Source organism: Lepidochelys kempii, chromosome 4, assembly GCF_965140285.1.
Source record: "Lepidochelys kempii isolate rLepKem1 chromosome 4, rLepKem1.hap1, whole genome shotgun sequence".
Lineage (NCBI taxonomy): Eukaryota > Metazoa > Chordata > Testudines > Cheloniidae > Lepidochelys > Lepidochelys kempii.
Window position 1 is genome coordinate 125,171,612 of NC_136383.1, and position 22,086 is coordinate 125,193,697.

Here is a 22,086-nt window from a genome sequence, read left to right on the forward strand (position 1 = left end):
TTGGGAAAGACTGATGTATGAAAGCATAGTTGTCCTGACTTTCATTTGTAAAAGAGGGAGTTATGTGGCTCAGGCAGGCTGAATGTATTGATTTACATTATCAATAGCATTTTCAGCTGTGATATTAAAGGATATAATAGATTAAATTATACTCTTAATTCCTTTTTAAAGACCTTTTTGTTGGATAACTAAAACTGAATTTACCAAATTTATTTTTCACCATTTGAACTTTGTTCATATCTCACATCAAACAATGAAATAGGCTTATCAGTTTTACCGTATGATTGTTATGCTCTAATGCAGCAGTTCCCAAACACTTTCCCTGCATGACACCATGTTCAGATGTATTGATTCCTGTGATCCCAGACAGCATGGAGGACGCCATTTAAAAATGGTGTCCTCCACGTAGCATGACCTCCCCCACAGACACCAGACATGAAAGGTCATGCAACATGGAGGATGCCATTTTGCTTTACAAAATGGCGTATCTGTACTGTATGACCTCACACATGGGATTGCTGCAACCCCATCTGCTGATGGAGTGACCCCACTTTGGGAACTGCTACCCTACTGATAAGACCCTACAGTTGTAACCATTGAAAGGGGATACTTATATTGAAATAACTGCTTTATATGTCAAGAACACTTGCTTTAAGTTTCATAAAGCCTTTCTTGTTAAACCTGCTAAACTCTCGGTCTAAACTGCCTTATATTGGGCATATAATTTAAACAAGTTGTCTAAGGCTCTGATTCTGCAGCTAGATGTGTGGAAGCAGACCCAATCCTATTAATTTCAGTTGGGCTTCATATGAGCAGAGGGTTCTGCTTGTACAGATAAGTTGTAGGATCAGGGCCTAAGAGTACGGAAATTAATCATACTGTATTACTTAACTGGCAACCGCAAACAAATATTAGATGCTAGTTTTGCAAAAAAGTTTTCACGAAAATCATATAACATCATTGCCACTATTCATACCAATGGAAGAGTTGCGTAGCATGGCACAAAGAGTTATCAGGCTGTTTCTGAACTGATTGAGTTTTACATGTTGGAGCCAAACTGAGCAGGGGCGGGTTGATGGAGAAATCGACTACAGCATTTTTTTGAAGGACATGCATTGTTTCTCAAAGTTTATGTAGTGGGAAGGCAGGATATAATATAGAATAGCTTTTCTCTGAAGAATGTCTGGCTTTTTTGAAAACATTTACCTTGCTCTTAAAAATACCAGTTTAGATGACAAGCGCAGGATTTAGTGGTGATGGGGGCTTCAACTACCCAGACATCTGTTGGGAAAATAACACAGCAGGGCACAGATTATCCAACAAGTCCCTGGAATGCATTGGATACAACTTTTTATTTCAGAAGGTGGAGAAAGCAACTAGGGGAGAGGCTGTTTTAGATTTGATTTTGACAAATAGGGAGGAACTGGTTGAGAAGTCGCAAGTGCTGGGCAGTTTGGGCAAAAGTGATCCATGATTCTAAGGAATGATAGGGAAATCTGCAAAATAAAGATAATGGATTTCAAAAAGGCAGACTTTAGCAAGCTAAGGTAATTGGTAGGTAAGATCCCATGGGACACAAGTCTAAGGGGAAAAGCAGTTTGAGGGAGTTGGCAGTTTTTCAGAGGGTATGAAGATCACAAAAGCTAACTATCCCACAGCGTAGGAAAGATAGGAAGTAGGGCAAGAGACCACCATGTCTTAACCAGGAGATGTTCAATGATTTGTGGGCACCACCCAGCCTTGCTCTGCCCTGGTCGTAGCCCTGCTTCTGACCATGGTTCTAGGGGAGGGAGGGGGACACCGGTTCCATTATGGGTAAAGGGGTGTAACAGAATGTTTGGGGGGACCCCTGGTGTAACACTTTTGCCAAAAAAAAGGGGGGGGCAAACATCATTCTGGGATGTATTAACAGGAGTGTTGTAAGCAAACTGTGAAAAGCAGTTCTTTCATTCTACTTTGTGCTGATAAGGGTTCAGATGGAGTAGTATGTCCAGTTCTGGGTGCCACATTTCAGGAAAGATGTGAACAAATTGGAGAAGGTCCAGAGGAGAACAACAAAAATGATTCAGGGTCTACAATACATGACTGATTAGGGAAGATTTTTTAAAAAAAAAAAAAAGTTTTAGTCTGGAGCCAAGAAGACTTGAGGGGGGGGAACATAAGTTTACAAGTGCATAAAAGATTTTTCTTGTTAACCTCTGAGGATAGGACAAGAAGCAATGGGTTTAAATTGCAGCAAAGGAGGTATAGGTTGAACATTAGGAAAAACTTCCGAACTGTGAGGGTAGTTAAGCATTGGAAAAAATTGTTGGAGAGATGGTGGAATCTCTGTCAGAGTTTTTTAATAACCGGTTAGACTGGGGGTCTCAAACATGCAGCGGGGTTCTTTTGTGTGGCCCATCAAGTTCCCCATGCCCCTCTGCCTACCTCCAGGCCAGAGGTGGGCAAACTACAGCCTGCGAGCCCCACACCGCTCCCTGAAGCGGCTGGAACCATGTCCCTGTGGCCCCTGGACGGGGGGTGGGGGGGAGGGTAGAGGGCTCTGTGCATTGCTCTTGCTTCCAAGCACCGCCCCCTGCACTCCCATTGGCAGGGAACCGCAGCCAATGGGAGCTTTTGGGGGAGGTACCTGGAGGAGCGGCAAGAGCAGCACTTTGGGGAAGTGGTTGGAATGGGGGCGGGGCAGGGGCGGGGCCTCATGGAAGGATTGGAATGGGGCTGGGGGCAGTGAGGGTGGGGGTGTCAGTGATGCGGCTCTCGGGCCAATGCATTAATCCTCATGTGGCCCTTGTGGTCATTTGTCTAACCCAGGGGTCTCAAACTCAAACACTGGTCAGGAATGGCCTACTTCAGGGATTCTCAAACTTCATTGCACCTCCACCCTCTTCTGACAACAAAAATTATTACATGACTCCAGGAGGGGGGGCTGAAGCATGAGCCCACCTGAACCCCACCGCCCCAGGAAGGGAGGCCAAAGCCTGAGCAGGGGGACCTGTATCCTGTGCCCCACCACCCAGGGCTGAAGCCCTCTGGCTTCGGCTTCTGCCCCAGGTGGTGGGGCTCAAGGTTAGGCTTTGGTCTGGACTCCAGCAAGTCTAATGCCAGCCGTAGTGACACCACTAAAATGAGGTTGTTACATATTTTGGGGTCCCGACCCACAGTTCTGAGAACTGCTGGTCTAGTTATTACTTTGTCCTGCCTTGATGCAGGGGTCTGGACTTGATGACCTATTGAGGTCTCTTCCAGGCCTACACTTCTATGATTCTATTTTGTTAATAGGTTGACAGTCTCACTGATTTATCACAACTGGAACTTCAGCAGTTGATCTGTATAATTTAAAAGATTGATCTGTCCTGTGGATGCTAACTGGCAGTCTTGTGGCTCCACTCCTTGAACACACCTGATATTGTACTTCTCAAAATCAAAGCTTTGGTAAAATTCCATTTGATTGGAATTATTTATCCAAGCATGGGTGTGGAAAAATGGACTCTGTACATGATTTCACTAGTAAGACTTCTAATTTGTATCCTGGAATTAGAAGTCTACATCTCAAACAGCTTTATTTGTTCTTATTTAGCCTGCTGTCTGAGGAGTTTTTGAAGAAACTTGATACAGAAATAGATCTGCCCTAAATTTCTTCTTTTGTACAAAGAAATGAGCTTCAAGAACTCTTAATGCGATGGTCAGATTATTATTTTAATCACACCGAAAATCAGCCAGTTTAACATTATGGTTCTCACAGAAACTTTAAATTTGTTGCATTATATTTGTGTATTTTGTATTGGTATTAGTATTTTTATTAATTTAATACATGTATGTAGTCATGCATATTAATACAAAATGCAATGAAGCAAAGTTACTGTGGGAGGCCATACTTTTGAACTGTGCCCGACTTTGGGTTTGTAAAACTGTAGCTTTAATTTTGCATTCATTTATTGTTTGTATTAAATGTTCTATTCAACAACTGTGAAACGATGCTGCTAGTCATAACTTGTTTTTCTTAATGTCCATCACTAGTGTGACTGCTTTTTTTCCTTCCCACTCTCTCCTCCCCCCTCCCCCATTTTCTCCACCTCTCCACAATCCCTCAAGATGATGGGGCTTTTTTCTCTTAAAGGTCATGGTTTTTAAACCTTTTATTTCCCAGTTTGATTGTGAAGTGTATAATGGCTTTCTGCCTTCAAGTTTTCTGTTAACTTTGAACTTTTAAAATTTTGGATAGGTGGAACCATAATATATCATGGGTCTCCTTTTGTTCAGCCAAGGTCTGCTACATTAGCAACTTCAGAGCTCAAGAGCTATCCCTAATCTGCATAAAATGGAGCAGTTTGTATCCATCCTGATCGTAAATAGGGAGTTCAAGTGAAAACTGTGGGATACAACATGTACAGCTCTGTCTTAGTTTGAGCAGCAAGTCTGCTTGAGGCTACATGGAGCTGGGTCCTGTAGCCTCCGTAGGCCATAACTCCGTATGAAAGATGTGGATGGCCCAATTCAGCCACAGGCTCTTCTTACACCATTTTAGTGAATTGTTTGCCTTCATATAATGTGTGATGTGATATAACATATAAAACATAGATATACCTTCATAACATATTTTATGGGGGGGGGGGGGGGGCACACTTTTCCTCTAAAGTTACTGCAAGTTCTTAAGTTCGATTACACGCCTTTGTACGCTGCTTCCTGCTGTTTGTGGGGAAAAAAATATATTTAGGGGGTGTGATTTGAGTCTAGATTCATAAGAACTGTATGGTTCATCTGCCAAAGTTTGTTAGAGAATTAGCCCAAGTCTAACACTATTGCCAGTAGTTATTTTAATCCTATATTTGTATTGTATTGTATTGGTGCCCGAAGCCCCAACTAGGATCAGATCACCACTGTAGTAGGTGCTATACCTAGGAAAAGACCGTTCCTGTGCTGCAGTGCATTCAGTCCAATTTGAGGCAAGACTTGAGTGAGGCAAGTTAAAAAGGTGGGGTGAAGGAAGAGAGAAGAGGAATAAAAAGTTTACATGGCTACTTGCATACATTGGTTCAAATGATGTTGGATTAATTTCTTTTAGTGTAAAATAAATACCTAAAACTTTCTGTAAACTTAGTTTCACAATGCCTTGTTTCTGATGTAAACCTCCAACAACAAAAGGGAGGAGAGACCAGACTTGTGTGGCATATAAGTATATAACTTAGACTCACTATTCTTTAGAATGAAGAGCATTTGAGAGGTATAATGGTAGAACTACTGCTCAGAAACACATTTGAAAATATTGGCCTGCTATATTGCTCAGTACTTGTGGCGGAGCACATCTGGACGCCTGCGTATGTGTGCCACCTTCTCCCTCTTCCTCCACCAGTACTGTGCTTTCAAAAGTCCCGTTTAGCAGTGTCCTGTCCAAATATTAAACTTCTAATAAAAGATATTGCCTCCCCCACCATGTCTCCCTGAACTCCTAAGTGGTAAGATTTAACCACTGATGGGTGCTCTACCTTTTAGTCCCTTGTGACGCAAATCTATTCAGAAACTTGGCACTTAGGACAAGTCAGATAAGAACTTTGAAAAATAAGGCACTAACTGAAAAATTAATAATTCCTACACCTTAAAAATACTAGACTTCCCCTAAAATACATCATTCAAAAGTGCATAGCACTTGTGTTTTTATTAAATATCGCCATTGTTGTGTGGAAATTCTTACTGCAAGACAAAAGATGATGAAACTGAGGAACTATTTTCTTGCACTTAAAGAAAAGGGGGGACTCTAAAGATGTGCCAGAGTTGAGAACAGAAACCACGGACTTCTTTTTAGCCCTTGAACTTAATGTAAGCTTAATTTAAGCTCCTCCAAGTCTCAGTCTGTAAAATGGGGCTACATCACTAGCATTCTGTAATATCTAGTTCAGCTAACTTCCAGAGTTGGAAGTCACATACCCAACCTCTTGGCTGTAATGTATGTATTTTTATTTTATTGTGAGGAGACTTTTTCCCAAACCTATGCCAGAGAGTAAGATATTACATCACTGATTGAAGTGCTGGTTCCAGAACTACTAGATGTATTAGAAAGATGGATCTATATAGATTTATCTTGGGGAATACGTACGGCTTTTATTGTATTGAAGCAAAAATCTCAGTGTGTTGGTATCAAATTCCTTAATGCCATGGAAGATGTTAAACTGATACTTTCTCACGTACAGATGTAAAATTAAGCGTGCCACCTGTGATTTCGGTAATGCAATAAAGTATGTCCTCATATGAAAATGTCAGGATAGGTATTTTATGACTTAAGTTTTCATGTAAAAGGCAAGAGGGTGACTTACTTTTATTTTAATAAACATTACTAGCCATCTGGGGAACCGGAAATAATGGTAATGGTGGTTTGATGGAATTACAGCCAACTCAGGCTGCATTTCTGAACCTGGTTTCTGGAACTAAACTAATAACTGTGGCCCTAATTTTTCCATTGAAATTAATGGATGTTTTGCTACAGGCTCATGGAAGACTAAGTTAGGAGAGTGTATTGAGGTACTGAAATATTTGGATTTATGGTAGAGACTCTAGTTAAGGTTGCCTTGAGCTCCTCATTTACAGCAAGGATAAAATCCCTCTATTTCAGGGGTTCTCAAACTGTGGGTTATTGTAAAAGTGTGTTAGAATAGAAAAGTAGAAACTATTTTCAGCCACAACTCAGACTTCTGGAATCCTTTGTATAACCATCATGGTCAAGTTTCCTTTACAGGGCATGTTTTTCTAAAAACAAGAGTGGAGTGGAAATCTGATTTCTTTGGCTGGCAAAATACTTATGTAAGTTTAGTCAATCAGCTTCAGTAAATACAGTTGAATGGGTACTTGATTTGGCGGAATACTAGGTTTCTAAACTGGAAGAGGGGTTTTAGGGTGCTGGATCTGGGGGGCACTCACCTCGAGCGGCTTCCTGCAAGCGGTGACCTCTCCCTGCTGTTCCTAGGCAGATGTTTTTGGGTCTGAAAATCTCTCTAACAAATGGCAGCTGGACCCAAGGGATAGTGCTATAAGTGTGTGTGTGTACGAACATACGTGGGGGTTGACTGTCCTCCCATTCCTCACAGCAGATGCTCCAATTTCCTTGGGTCAGTGGTTTAAGCTGCTCATGAAATTGGTACAGTTGACATGCCAAGAGGCAATATGGTGGGACTCTAGAAAGAGAAGTCACTTGCTGAAGGATGTATGATAGGAAGTGTAGGTCTGGGAGTGAGGTGGGCTGCTTCATCTTGCATCTTTCTCCTGTTTATCTGCTTTTGCTGATCATCTATCCTTCCATGCACGTGCACATATGTAGCAGTTCATAACTAACAAGCCCACATCCTGGCTGAATGTGGGTTGTTTTTTCTTCTTCCCTCGCCACTTGTTCTAAGGGGCATCTTGAACACCTCATCTACAAATGTGATTTTTCTGGATGTTAAGCAAAATGGGAGGACATCGTAAAGCTTTCCTTCTAATCATTAATACTGGCTATCTTCTCTCCCTCTTCCCTCCCCAGCACAGGTTTCTTGTCCATCGACTGGAAGGGGCTTATCTGTCAGTCTGCCTTTAAAGACACCATATTGTTGGCAGATCAGTGAGGACTAGAAAAATAATAGCTTTTTGTCTCCTTCTCCCTCCCCCCTCCCCAAAAAAGTAGTCCTCCATAAAAACAGGACCTTTCATCTAGGTCCTTAGTAAAAATCTGGCTAGTCCTTATTAACTTGTTCATACACTGCAATAGTGTTCAGAGGTCCCAGACAACACGTGCATTACCTTTTGTGCTAGATACTACACACAGGAGGATGGGATTTGTGCCCAAAAGAACTTGCGATGTAAAGACCTGATCGCATAGGCGAGGTCTGCCCATATGGGTCAGCTTATCTGTGCTGAGTCCTCTTTACTGTTTTGGCTCTACTTGGGTATATGGGTCCACCACTAGAGATTAACTTTCAGAATTGGTAACTGTTTTAATTCTCTGTACATTCTCACTCAGTTTATTGCATATATTTAAAAAATATATATATTTTTTTGGTGGAAGTAGTATTTTAAGCTTTAGTCAAGTGGGGGATAAATTGCATGAAAAATGCAAGCAGGCTACATATGAAATGGTAAAAGACCACAACTGCACACATTTTTCTCAAGACGGCCTCAAACAGTAACTTTTATTAAGTATGTCTGCAAAGGAAAACTGATGGCAAAATGAATGTTATAGAGAAGAGAATTTTATAATTTAAATAAAATCTCTAAGGAAAGATGTATGACCATTGTACCAATGAAATTAGTGTACTTATGGAAGAAAAAGAAATTTTTAGTTTTTGCATCCAGAAAGTACCGTGTACATAAGCATTAAGTTTAAGACATCAGTTACAAAGCAGATAGTGTGGAGGAGGGAGGGCAGAGTTGTGGCTGCATGTTCAACCATTTAACCTATTACATGTGCTAAACATCAATTAAACCATAACTTCATTTAACTGGAAATATAGACCACTTTGCTCAACTGAATTTGTTTTTATTTACAGGAGAGTAGTTAAAATAAACTTGGAGAGTTCTGTACTTAACTATATTACAAATAACATCTGGGATTAAAACAAAGTGCGCACTCCAATACTTCTTCTACCCTGTACATTGCATTTCCCAAAGGGAGTGAAAAGGGGGAGTCATTTCACTTTTTGGTTCCCATGCTCTAGCATTATGCTGTGGTGTTTGGGATTACAAATGCTACAGACAAATGTTTAAATCTAAACAAAATTCACATGCATACAATAGTAAAAACCATAGTTCTGTTAGGTGTTTAAACTTAATAGCCTAAATTTTGGGCCTTCCAGGGTCCCTTTTTAAATAGGGAAAACGCTTTCTAGGTATTTCCTGAGTTAACATTTTATTTTTGAAAGTTTACTGTTAGTAGTAAACTACATATGTTTAGTCTTGATTGAGAGTAAGTTTGGGCCGCAGAAGGGAACTGTCTTGTCTATGTTGCGCTATATCTTGTACCAGTTTTGTGCACTTTTAAGATAGATGATACAGCAGAAAGCCTTTTTAAATAACACCCGTAAGCCTGTAGAGTTTGCTTGCATAACTAATCCTATATCCATTTGTTCTCCCATAATTTTTCTCTTGTTGGCTTTTGTTAGTGTCTCCCAAACTTCTGCAATATATTTAACGTGTATGTTTAAAATAAACAAAAAAACCCTCTGGTGACAAAGTGATACATTAAACATAAGGACTACCATATTGACTGTGAAGATACCAGGCTATGATCCTCTTTCTAGAAGTAGAAGCTAAATCTGGATTCTTCAGAGGAGGATGTGTAAACTTTCTTTCATGCATTAAATTGAATAGTACTATACCGTGGGAGGGAAAAATTCAGATTTTCCCTGAAGAATGAGGCTGACAAAACCACAAATGTACAATATTTAACTACTGTAGAAATAAACTAGTCTTGAAATGATTCCAGTGAAACTTTTAATCTCTCTATCCATAAAGCCAAGTGCCTTAAATGCAGAGGTCCGACTGTACAGGACTAATGGGGAAAAACAGATTTTTAAAACTTACAAAATCAGTGAATAGCTTTCTTTGACACACAGTCAAATATTATGGGCGCTTCCAGGCTTAGAGGTATATAAAGCTCCTTTTTAGAGCCACACAAGGTAATGAAGTTTCAGACCTCAAGTTGAACGTTTTCCACCTGGCCTGAGGCCTTAAGCAGGCAAATTTCACTTTTAGGGAGAGTAAGAAGAAAACTTCTCAGGAAGGCTTATTTATACAACCAGAACAGCTGTTCGAAGCTTTTGAGAAGTGTGGAATGTTAGAATCATCCTTGGGAGAAGGGTCAGTGGACAGAGTAGGTGAGGTGGGTCAGAGGTGCTTGGTAAATGCATTTTATTATGTGTTACATAAGAAGGTCAGACCAATGGTCCATCTAGCAGAGTATCCCGTCTTCTGACAGGTCAGGGCCAGATGTTTCAGAGGAAATGAACAAAACTAGGCATTTGTCAAGTTGTCCACCCCCTGTCATCCAATTCCAGCTTCTGGCAGTGAGAGGTTTAGGGATAACCAGAGCACGGGGTTATGTCCCTGACCACTTTGTGCTAATAGCCATTGGTGGACCTATCCCCCATGAACTTATCTAATTCTTAACCCAATTATACTTTTGGCCTTCATAGCATGCCCTGACAACAAGTTCTACAGCTTGACTGTGATGTATGAAGAAGTACTTCCTTATGTTTCCTGTAAGTGAAAAATTCCAGTTAACTAAGAGGGAGGGAGTTTGAGTGCAGGGTTGGGGCATGGGAGGGTGTGCATGACACAGGCTCTTGGAGGGAGTTTGGGTGTGGGAGGGGACTCGTGGCAGGGAGTTGGGGAGCAGGAGGGGTTTTGGGGTGCTAGATCTGGGGGGCACTCACCTCGGATGGCTTCCTGCAAGCGGTGACCTCTCCCTGCTGTTCCTAGGCAAAGGCGCAGCTAGGCGGCTCTGCGCCTGCCCCACCCTGAGAGCTGGCTCCGCAGCTCCTGTTGGCCGGACTGTAAATCGGACTTTCTGCGAAGATAAGAAATGCCAGTTTATAGAGCTTTTTGGTTGGTACAGGGCTGGATAACACAGCTTTTACTGTACCTATTAATTTCATTGAGTGACCCCTGGTTCTTGTGTTATGGGAAGGGATAAATAATACTTCCTTATTCACTTTTTCTCAATACCATTCATGATTTTGTAGGCCTCTATCATAGCTACTCATAGTCATCTCTTTTCTAAAATGAACAGTTCCCGTCTTTTTAATCTCTCCTCATATGAAGACTGTTCAATGCCACCAATAATTTTTGTTGCCCTTCTCTGTACTTTTTCCAAATCTAATATATCCTTTTTTTGAGATGGGATGACAAGAACTGCATGAATTATTCCAGGTGTGGGCATACCATGGATTTATTTAGTGGCATTATGATACTTTGTCTGATCTATCCCTTTCGTAATGGTTCCTAACATTGTTAGCTTTTTTGACTGCTGCTGCATATTGAGCAGACTTTTTCAAAGGACTGTCCATAATCACACTCTTTCTTGAGTGGTAACAGCTAATTTAGACACACTAATTTTGTATGTATAGTTGGGATTATGTTTTCCAGTGTGCATTACTTTGCGTTTATCAACATTGAATTTCATCCTCCATTTTGTTGCCCCGTCTCACAGTTCTGTGAGATCGCTTTGTAATCTTCACAATCGGCTTTGGAGTCTATGCATATATATTTTCTATCTCTTTATTTGCTGTAACCATTACTGCCTACTGAGTTGTCTACATAAATAGCTCCCTTTCTTAAACTCAAAACCAATAACGGTGTACAAGTAGCTGAAATGATTCCTTCAAGTTTTTACTAGTTTGGCCTTGTGGACCCCATACTTCACAAAGTGTTTTTGCTGGGACTTTGTGAAGATCCTTACAAGCCTTACTAGATTCATACATAGATTCCAATGGTAGAAAGGACCATTGTGATTATCTAGCATGACCTCCTATATAACACAGGCCATAGAACTTCCCCAAAATAATTCCTAGAGCATATCTTCTGGAAGAACACCTGATCTTGGTGGGCTTTTTACACGTTTTTTTTTTTTAAAACACTTAAAAACAAAAGAAATAAACCAAATAAAACAAACAACCTGTTAGGCAAAGTTAGCCTCTTCATTATTCATCCCTTTTCAGGTTATTAATCAATACAGAGAACACCAACCTTAATACTCATCGTGGGGTAACCCTTTATTAACCTCTTTCCATGGTGAGAATTTGGCTATTTATTCCTACTCTGTTGCTTCTTGTCTTTTAACCAGTTTTAAACTATCAGAGGACTTGTCACTCTGTAGTTAATAAGATTCCTTTTTAGCCTCTTTTTTGTGGCACTGTATTTAGAAGACTTTTGAAGGGCTAGATAATTTTTATCCACTTGTTTCTCCCTTTCCCCTTCCCGCTTCTTCCCTATATACATACATACACACACACACCCCCCTTTAAGTTCTAAAAAAGAATTCTAACAGGTTAGAGATGTGGATTACCATTTATAAGGCTCAGCTAGCTTGCCCTCTGGTTTCACTATGCACTGTTTTATCTTGTACTTTGCACTTTCTATTCTAAATGTCAATTAAAACAAACTTTTCTGAAGAAAGAACATCTAGAAAACTCTTTGAGGGATGGGACCAGCAGTGTGGTGCAGCTGGCCTTAGTCTGTTCTCAAGATTTTCTTCTACCTCCCACCACTTGAGTGCAGTGAAGGGTCATCAGAGTGGCATAGCCAGCTGGCCTACATCTTTGTACTCTCCTTCGGGTCCCCAAGCACTAGTCTCTCTGAAGAGTACAGTAAAATCTTCAGGGGCTTGGGGCACTATTATTCTGTCAGTGTTTAATGTGTAGAAATTCTTATTCCTAATGAATTGAGTTTCATGTCAGTTTTCCCCCAGGAATCTTTGTTTTGTGTCTTATTAGAGAGACTTAAATTGTTTGAACAGTTACTTCATTCTGTTTAAATGGCAAATGCTCATAAAAAGAGGGTGCGTTGAGATGAAATTAAATAAATTGCTCCTATGATGGCTTGTTCCTAAACTTAATTAGCTGTTATCTGATTCATGTAATTCTGAAGAAGAGTTTTTAATAGTTAAAATTAGCTAGTGGCTGTCTAGCCAAGTATTTTTTAAAAACCCCAAAACATCGCAGGCAACTAAAATATTTCAGTAAACTGCCTAGGACTCTTATTTTTCTTGAAATGTGTGTATGCAGAAACTTAACAGAATGGATCAGTAGTCGCTGCCCAAACTCCTTGAGTTCCAAACTGGTAAAGCTAATTCTAATAATGGTAAAAGCAATGTATGAAAGCCTTATTAGACCAGACTTTAGCACAATATTAAACGATATGGTGTAGTTATGCACCAGTTTAGTTCAGTAATACTAGGTGGGAGAAACCTTTATTCAGATGTGGCGGAGAAATAACCTCAAAAGCTATTCCTCCAGGTTTTCTGTGGCTAATGTCAATAGCAGGCACATATGGAGCTGGATTTATCCTCTTCAAGTGTAGTAGTGTCTAGATGCTGTAAGTAGACTTAAAAAGTCACTAGTGTGTTCATAGATTTTTAAGGAAGAGAACAGCGGTAATATAGGAATTTACATATTGGATCTGAAGTTCATCTGATTCAGTGTTCTCTCTGACAGTGGCCAGTACCATATGTTTCAGGTCAGGTTTTCTCAATGAGTGGTCACCTAAATGTACTTATTGGGTTACATCCGTGGTTCTCAAACTTCTGTACTGGTGACCCCTTTCACATAGCAAGCCTCTGAGTGTGACCCCCACCCATATAAATTAAAACCACTTTTTTATATATTTAACACCGTTATAAATGCAAGAGGCAAAGCAGGGTTTGGGGTGAAGGCTGACAGCTCATGACCCCCCATGTAATAACCTCGTGACCCCCAAGTCCCGACCCCCAGTTTGAGAACCCCTAGGTTACATGGTGTACTTATCTAGTACTTACTAGGTTAATGTGTATATTATATTGTGGGTAAAAAATACTTAGTAAACCAGATGGTTTTTATACTAAAGCTATTTTTTGGGTCATGACAGGTCATCAAGGTTTACAAAAGGGTCCTGAGCCCCAAAAGGTTGAGAACCACTGTTTCAGACAAAGATTCAAGAACCCAGCAATATGAAGATGTGGGGTAGTCACATCTGATCTTGGTGGTATGTCTCATCCTGGTCTGTAATAGCTAGGTGTAATTGCAGAATGAAGCTTAATATCTCTTCCAAAATTATCACTAATTATATCTTTGGATAGTATTGATATCCATATAAATGTCCAACCTCTTTTGAATCTTGCTAATGACTTTCTATAGCAATTAGTTCCACAATCTAATTTATACATGTGAAAAACTCTTTACATTTATTGGTTTTGAATTTGAGGCTTAGTGGCATGGTTCTCAGGCACTATCTTCTGAGCTTATGCACTTCTCTCCCTTTGAGTACAAAGGCCAGGTTAGAAAACACCAGCTCCTGTTGAGTACAGCAGTATCGTGAACCTGTGTTTGGTGGTACAGGCTTTGTTCTCTTGCAGGAAGACTTGCCCATCCGGACTGTGGGAGGAAGGTAATCAGTTGCCAATCTGTGTAGGATGTAATCTCTAATTTGGGTGTATTTTTTGTGCTGCTTTTCTCCAGTTGCTGGAGTGGGCAATCTGTTGCTATTGCTTGGTGAAGATCTAGGATCAGACTTTCCCCTGCTACAGGAAGTGGGTCTTGGCCTAGTAGTCTTTCTAGGTTCTGGATTCCAGGGCAACTTGGCTGAGTTTAGCTCTCAAAGGTGCACTTAATGTATTCTCTTCATCCCTTTTTTTCTGAGCCAATGACCCCCTGAGTCTTAGTTCTTCAAATCTAGTGTAGCTGACCCACTGGATAACAGGGTATTTTGTAGAGCAATTGATCTATCTTTTACTGTTGCAGACCTACTTCTGAAGTCATTCACATGCTTTGTGCTTCTCCAGTCTTTATATTGTCTAAAAATTAAACTCCGTTATTTCTCACTTCATACAAACAAAATGTCTTTTTGAATATTTATAAATCTCTTTTCTCCCCTTCTAGTGAAAAGCATACCTCGCTGAATACTGCATAGAAACTTAGAATTCTGTGGCATGTTTTAGAAAGCATTGTGTGGAGAACTGGTGAAGCTTTTTGTAGCAAAGGTCACTGATTCTCTTAACTGAAGACACTTAGAATGTAAATGTTTTGTTAGATTCCGAGTATTTTTTTGGTTCAGTTCCTACTTTTTGACATTAAGGTTTGTGTAATACTATCTTTGTGTAATTTTTTTGCACAATGTTTGTGCATGCCAGGGAAACAGTAACAGTAACTACTGCTTAAGTAGGATTTGCTAGCTAGCTGTTAAACAGTATATCTGGTCTGCACAAATAGAGCCTACAAACCTTATTTTTAACTATGGATAGGACATCAGTTCTGTCCCACTGCTTTCTGAAATGAACTTCTGGCTCATAAAAGGAGAATAACATAATTTTTTAAAAAAAGACTTTCCCATATTAAATAAGGATCCCAGTAGTACTTTCTAGACCTGGTGGTCTCATAATTCATGAGAATTATGCCCTTGGGGTAGCAGTAGTACTTCTCTAGTGCTTTGGCCTCAGGACTAAATACTGGAAATGTACTAATCTAGTAATATTATAGTAATAGTAAAGGCTTCATTAGAAAATGACAATTAGGGATTGAAAACTACATAGGTCTGGAACTTCTGTAGTCAGTCTTAGACTTGAACCAAGAAGCTGTACTGGTCCAAGGAAATGACTTTTTTTTGTTTTTTGTTGTCATGAATACCCCAGGGCTAAACTTAAAGTACTTGGGAATTTTAACCTTGGCAGGCCATGAGCTTTTTGAGTTTATAAAAACATATTTTGGTTACCATCTTGATACCTCTTTCACTGAAATTGTGATATGAATTTGGAAGCTGCTCCCTTTTGAAGAGAAGGAGCTAGCACATAATGTCTTCTCTGATAACTGGTTTGGAATACCTCTTTTTCGATGGCATAAAACATAAATTTATAACTTTAGCAATTAATAAAAGATGGGCTTCTTGCATGGCTGTAGGAGTAAAGCAAGACTGGGGGGCTGTGGGGAGAGGGCAGGTAGGTGAAAGCACTGTAGTAATCTGAGATGTTCTGATTGGTGCATTACTTGTTGATGTGTCCAGGCAGCCTCTCAAGGCAGTAGAGGAATACACAATCAAGGATCTTCTAGTTGGAGTCTGCTCATAAAGTCTAGATCTGGAATCCAGACTAATGGGGTGACTGGCTGCTTTGATTTGCTGAAGTGTAGATAAGAGTTAGAGATCCTTGTTATCCTAATCCAAAGTCTGAATCTTCAGTTAATTCTCTTCCTCAGACTATCAAAAGATAAGCATTTCCTGAAGTACCTGAAGAAACCTAGAGGCTACTTCCTGGGTGAACTGAGTCTTGCTGAGACTGATGGTAAAAAAATATTGTGGAAAATGGTGTAAATAAGGACTAGCTATAGCTTGTCTGGGTAAGACTCAGAGGTGATGCAAAGAAAGGATTTGTCTTTTTCATCTTTCTGTTTTTGTTTATCAGTCACTGCAGGCAAAGTTACTGGGATGTAGAGGAGCTTCTTTGAAGTTCATTCTCAACAAGTTGTCCACATTGCAAAGGTGACTTTAAATACTCTTTCTTCAGTTTTGGTTATGAAGATCACACTAGCAAGCACAAAACTGTGGGAGAAGTTGTCATGACAAATGTTTCTCCCTTAGCTGTAGGAGACGTAATCAGTGATGACCAGATCTGATGTGAATCATATCTGGATTCTTGAAATCTGTGGTGCATAAAAAGATTGAAAGGAGCTTTTTTCTGACAGTCATAGAAAAGAGTATATTCTGAAGCTTGCTTTCCTTTATTAGTCAGACAACAGAATCTGTCTATATGTATAGACTTGACAGATAACCTTCGGAGGCATTTTCTTCAGGTTGATTATGGCTCCTGCTGTATGCTTGGAATTTTTTTATTCTGTGTATAAAATTCCTGGTATAGAGGAAAGACCGGAAACCTTGAAATGTGGGATGTCTGTTGCATCCGGTTCTGATGACCTCAGTCTTGGCACTGACAATATCAACCCCACGAAGCAGTGGATTTACTCTGTCTCTGTATACACTCCTTTTGATACAGAAGTCCTCAGGTGTGGCGGTGCTTTCTGTGACCCCAGGACCATCTATCTGGGTTGGCTACTTCAGACTGCAGGCTGTTTGTGGTGTCTTCCTCAGCACCAATTAAGAATCATGCTACAGAATTGAATCCAGTCTGATTATCAGCACTGAAATCTTTTGTCAGAACTGATACCCTGATCAGCTCCGATGACAATCCCAGCTTCTACACTTTTGGTACAGACCAGTTCTTCAGATTCAGTACAGATCTACTCAGCACTGATGGCCATTCTGGTCCTGAGCATTAGTCCCACATCAGCATTGCAACTGGTACTCATAGGTTTGGCTACTGTACTGTTCTGAGCACTGTGGGATTCTTACTGTACCTAAGGCAGTCTGAATGCTTTCTGGCTCCTGCAGAGTAGCACCTGCCTTGTTTGCAAATTATTTGAATGGTTCCTCAGGCTCAGAGTTGTCATCTGTCTCTGCCTCCTTCCAAAAACCAATGCTGGAAGTCTTCTAGGTCTCTGGGGTATCCACTGTGGGTACCAGGACTGGCACAGTTTCAATAGGAAGAGCTGATCTTGGCCCAGTGTCCTATACCATTTTCATTTCAGCAGAGGCCTCCCTGGGACCCTTGAGATGCCTTGGGTATCCAAGCTGAGTTTGTCTTGGAGAATACCCATGAATTGGTAGATATTCTTCATCCCTGGAGAAGGTAGCTCTCCCTATAAATGATGCTCTTTTGGAGATTGTAAAGTCCTTGTGGCATACATCCGCTTCCTTATTTCCCACAGCAGGGCATATGGACAAGTGGTACTATGTACCTATGCAATGATTTCAGCATTTCTACTTCCATTGAGACCCTAACTCTTGTTGTAATGGCTGCAAATGAGTTTGACAGGGAAGGTACGAGGCAACACCTAAAGACAAAGTCTGAGATTAGATTTAATGGTGAGAGATTTATTTTACCTCATTGTTACAGATGCATGCTGCTAATCAGCAGGTGTTATCTAAATATGATTTTGTAAATTGGAACAGGATGTCCAGGTTGGCAGGTAAGATGTCACCGCAATCAGCACTTAATGTAGCAGATGCTTCCTTCAGGATTATGGCCTCAGCTGTAACGATGAGAAAAGCTTCTTGGTTACCAAACTCTGGGGTAGCTCTCATAGTCCAACAAAATATACAAGCCTTTTGATGGCTTGTTCTTGTTTTCCAAAAAGAAAGATAGTGGAACACTGCATTCTTTTAAGGACAGTTGAACCACTTCGTGCACATTGGGAGTTTATACCCCAGCTATTAAGAGTGGACAGCAACAATGGTAACAGTACCATCAGTACTCCCAGGAGTATTTCAGACAGACAGCTTCTCTTGTTAGGCAACAAGATGTCTCCAAAAGGAAATCAAGTCACAGAGGTGAAGGCCCTTGGGGAACCAACCATACTGTCCTTCGTTAGCTTTGAGCTAGTAGTCAATTTAAATCTTCTCTTGAGGTCACTTGTCAACAACTTACTTCCCTGACCGTATCTTCCTGTTTGGGGACAAGCTATCCCACAACTACAAGGCTTGGGAAACAATAACCACAGACAAATGCATTCTGAGAACTGTGGGATCAGGATATGCCATCCAGTTCCTAAACCATCTCCTCCTTTGCATCATCCCTTTTGAGGGACACTTCTCATAGGTTACTCCTTCTTCAGCAGATTTAAGACTGAAGTTTGGGAACCATAGAAAATGTTTCCCTTCATCATTTGGGGAACAGGGTTCTACTCACATTGCTTCCTGATTCGCAAGTTCAGGGGAGGAGAGACCTATTCTTGACCTTTGAAGTCTCAACATTGTATCAAATATGAAATTCCACATGGAAACCCTAGCTCTGATTCTTCCTGCATTGGACCACAATAATTTGCTTGCTGCCCTCGATCTTCAAGAACCCTGCTTTCATGTAGCAGTTATGTGAAGCCCCAGGAAGTTTCTGAGATTTGTTGACCCACCACTACATTATCTATACACAGTACTCCCTTTTGGCCTGCCCTCAACCTCGTGTGTATCTACCAAATTCCCGACTGTAACAGCAGTCTGTCAGGAGAACAGGGATTCACATCTTCCCTTATCTGGATGATTGGCTAGCGAGGGGCAAGTCCAAAGACCAAGTTCACCATCAAGTCCAGTTCATACTATGTCTCTTGGATTGTCTGGGACTGATTTTGAACAAAGGAAAGTCCACATTAATTCCAAAACACAAAATGGAGTTCATTGGGGCCCTACTAGACTGAGTTCAGGGGCCTTTCTCTCAAGTCGTTTCAGACAATTTGCTGCCTATGTCCGTGTCTCAGATCTTCACCTCTCAACCACCATTTGGGTATGCTTGACATTGCTAGCCCACATGGCTTCATGTACTTATGTGGTTCAACATGTGAGATTGTGCCTCCGTACTCTGCAAGGATGGCTGAAATTGATGTGTCTCCCAAATCATCAATCTTTGAACAGCCTGATCTGAGTACCTTCAGCAGCCCTGAAGTCCCTAGTGTGGTGGGCAGATCAGAACGATATATGGAAGGGTGTACCCTTTTCTTATCCTCCACCAACCAGGACTGTAGTTACCGATGGCTTAACAATAGGTTGGGGGGCACATCTAGAGACTTTAAAAGCACAAAATTTGAAACAGATGTGAGGAAATGGGTGGGTTTTTTTAAGTGTAACTCATAATAATGAGTGGAGCTTGCTGCCACAAGAGATTGAGGCTGATTTTAGTAGGATTAAAAAACTTATTAATTTAGGTAGATGGTCTATCAGTATAAATTGAGACCATCTACAGTAATGTTTTAGGAGGATTTTTTTTTTCTTTTAGAAGAGAGAAACACTCCTACTTAATGGCATAAACTAGCTACTAGCTGGCAAGGTTAAGAAGAAACTACTCCATCGGTAGCTTGGACTATTAGTTTTTTCTGAGGCATTAGCATCCTGACTCAGAGTGGCCAGTATCAGAAGTGGCAGAGCAGACTGGGATTAGAGCTCTGTGCTGCAGTAGTTTGCCCAGCAAGGGGGGATGGTGGGGGTGGGGGTGGTCTGAATTGAAAGGGGGAAGGAAAAATTATTGACGACTCAGTTTGGTGGAATGAACCGCTCTAATCTATGAACAGTATAAAGAACTGTGAATGCTTATGTGTGAGAACAGGTCAGGTAGCATGCAGGTTACCTCAAAATAGTTACCTTTATAAGAAAACTTTAATCTTTAGCAGTGGTCCGAGTGCTGTTGTAGCCACGCTGAGCTTTCTTCTTCAGTCTCTCACTCTGTGATTACCTTGTGCTGAAAGCTGGGATTTCCCAACAGGAGTGGCAGGAGCTGAAATCTAGTAGAGAGTTAAACGAATTAGTCCGACTAATGTAATTTATCATCTTTGTAGTACATACTCTATCTTCCACAGCTTTGGTAAACTTAGTAACTCCTCACACATAACTGTATTGAGCATAGGTGTCTCTTAAAGTCTCACTTTGAATTTCCCAGTAGGATCTGCAGAAAAGGACCTGGGGTTACAGTGGACAAGAAGCTGGATATGAGTCAACAGTGTGCCCTTGTTGCCAAGAAGGCCAATGGCATATTGGGATGTGTAAGTAGGGGCATTGCCAGCAGATCGAGGGACGTGATCGTTCCCCTCTATTCGACATTGGTGAGGCCTCATCTGGAGTACTGTGTCCAGTTTTGGGCCCCACACTACAAGAAGGATGTGGAAAAATTGGAAAGAGTCCAGGGGAGGGCAACAAAAATGATTAGGGGACTGGAACACATGACTTATGAGGAGAGGCTGAGGGAACTGGGGATGTTTAGTCTACGGAAGAGAAGAATGAGGGGGCTTTGATAGCTGCTTTCAACTACCTGAAAGGGGGTACCAAAGAGGATGGATCTAGACTGTTCTCAGTGGTAGCAGATGACAGAACAAGGAGTAATGGTCTGAAGTTGCAGTGGGGGAGATTTAGGTTGGATATTAGGAAAAACTTTTTCACTAGGAGGGTGGTGAAACACTGGAATGCGTTACCTAGGGAGGTGGTGGAATCTCCTTCCTTAGAAGTTTTTAAGGTGAGGCTTGACAAAGCCCAGGCTGGGATGGTTTAGTTGGGGATTAGTCCTGTTTTGAGCAGGGGGTTGGACTAGATGACCTCCTGAGATCCCTTCCAACCCTGATATTCTGTGATCAGTTTTGGGTGAAGGAGTGTGTGGTGGGTGGGGTGGACAAGGAGGGAAGATACAAAATAGATCTATATCTATGCATGTGGTTCAGTCTTAGTAATGACAGTTCCTATAGAGGAAAATATAAGCAGTGTAAGTTGCATAGTAACAGAAAATTGCCTTAATGAGTCTCCACTGAAAAAAACCAGTAACTTATCCATCTTTGTGATTGTCTGGAACTAATAAAGGTGACAGCTCCTGATGGCTGGTTTCTTAATCTGAGTTTGAAATAGTTTGCCCTGCTGGTTCAAGAATTCTTTTCCTGGATTTAAGTCGTGGTCTGGAATGTCCAATTGATTAAAAATTAGTATCTAGCAGCCTTATCCCCTCCACTTACTTTGCATAATATGATGCATTTATTGAACTAAGGTTTAAGTTTCTACAATATGATGCAAAGAAAAGCCTTTAGTATATAGGCTTGTTCTAGCTGGTACTTTCTATATCCATTTTTTTGTAAATGTTCATTTGTGTATCATCAGTCATAGCAGGAGTTGGTGGCTGCCCTTCTGTAGTAATTGTCCTATGACGGTTTCTTAATCTGAAAGCCTTTGCATTAATATGTCAAAATGAAATATATGCCTCTGTCTGAATTGATGGAAGCATAGTAAATGGCAAAGCCCAACTTCAGATAAAATGCTACTGCTTTCTAGACTTTGAGTCAGACTCCTTTTCTTGGTTATGCCCACTTACTTCCAAGGAAATCAATCAGGTTGCCTGTGCAGAACAGCAGAATTTGGCTATGTGCATGCATCTATAGATATAAGAACACCAGAACATGAAAGCAGCCTTATGTTGTGTTGTATGGTATGGCAGATACTTTACTTTGGTTTAAAAAACATCACATCCTTCTTAGTGATGAGTGCATCAGTGCTCTGTAGAATCAATTTCTGATTCTGAGATTTGATTGGATTTCAGTAGAGGCATTGGCAAATATTTTGAGTCTTGGGTGCCTATAAAGGAAGACAGCATTGTGCTTTTAGCTTGCATTTCTGTAGAAACCGATCAATGAAGCTGCAGTGCTCCTAGGAAGCATTCAGGTGCTTAGGATAAGACAAACAATACCTACTTCATGGAAAGTAAAATGAGAGTAGAGTGAGGGGCAGGAAGGGTGACAGCAGCATATTTATATTATCCCATCAATTTTACTCTTTCCAAAGAAATCTGCTGATATGTAGGGCTAGAATATG

At 40.8% G+C, this 22,086-nt stretch overlaps 1 protein-coding gene across 18 annotated transcripts in view; it reads left to right on the forward strand.

Moving 5' to 3' along the window:
• The window catches only part of FAM53A (family with sequence similarity 53 member A), a 165,522-nt gene that overhangs the window by 11,003 nt on the left and 132,433 nt on the right, over positions 1 to 22,086 (forward strand). Inside the window, exon 1 of one of the 18 annotated variants that reach the window (XM_073342772.2) lies at positions 3,857 to 10,220. The exons of 14 other annotated variants lie outside the window; for them this stretch is intronic. The gene's annotated coding sequence lies outside the window, so the exon portion shown is untranslated. Of the gene's footprint in view, positions 1 to 3,856; positions 10,221 to 10,870; positions 13,699 to 16,105; positions 16,183 to 19,794; positions 20,283 to 22,086 lie in introns of those variants that run through there. 3 more of the 18 variants (XM_073342771.2, XM_073342770.1, XM_073342768.2) reach the window with 3 other exon arrangements.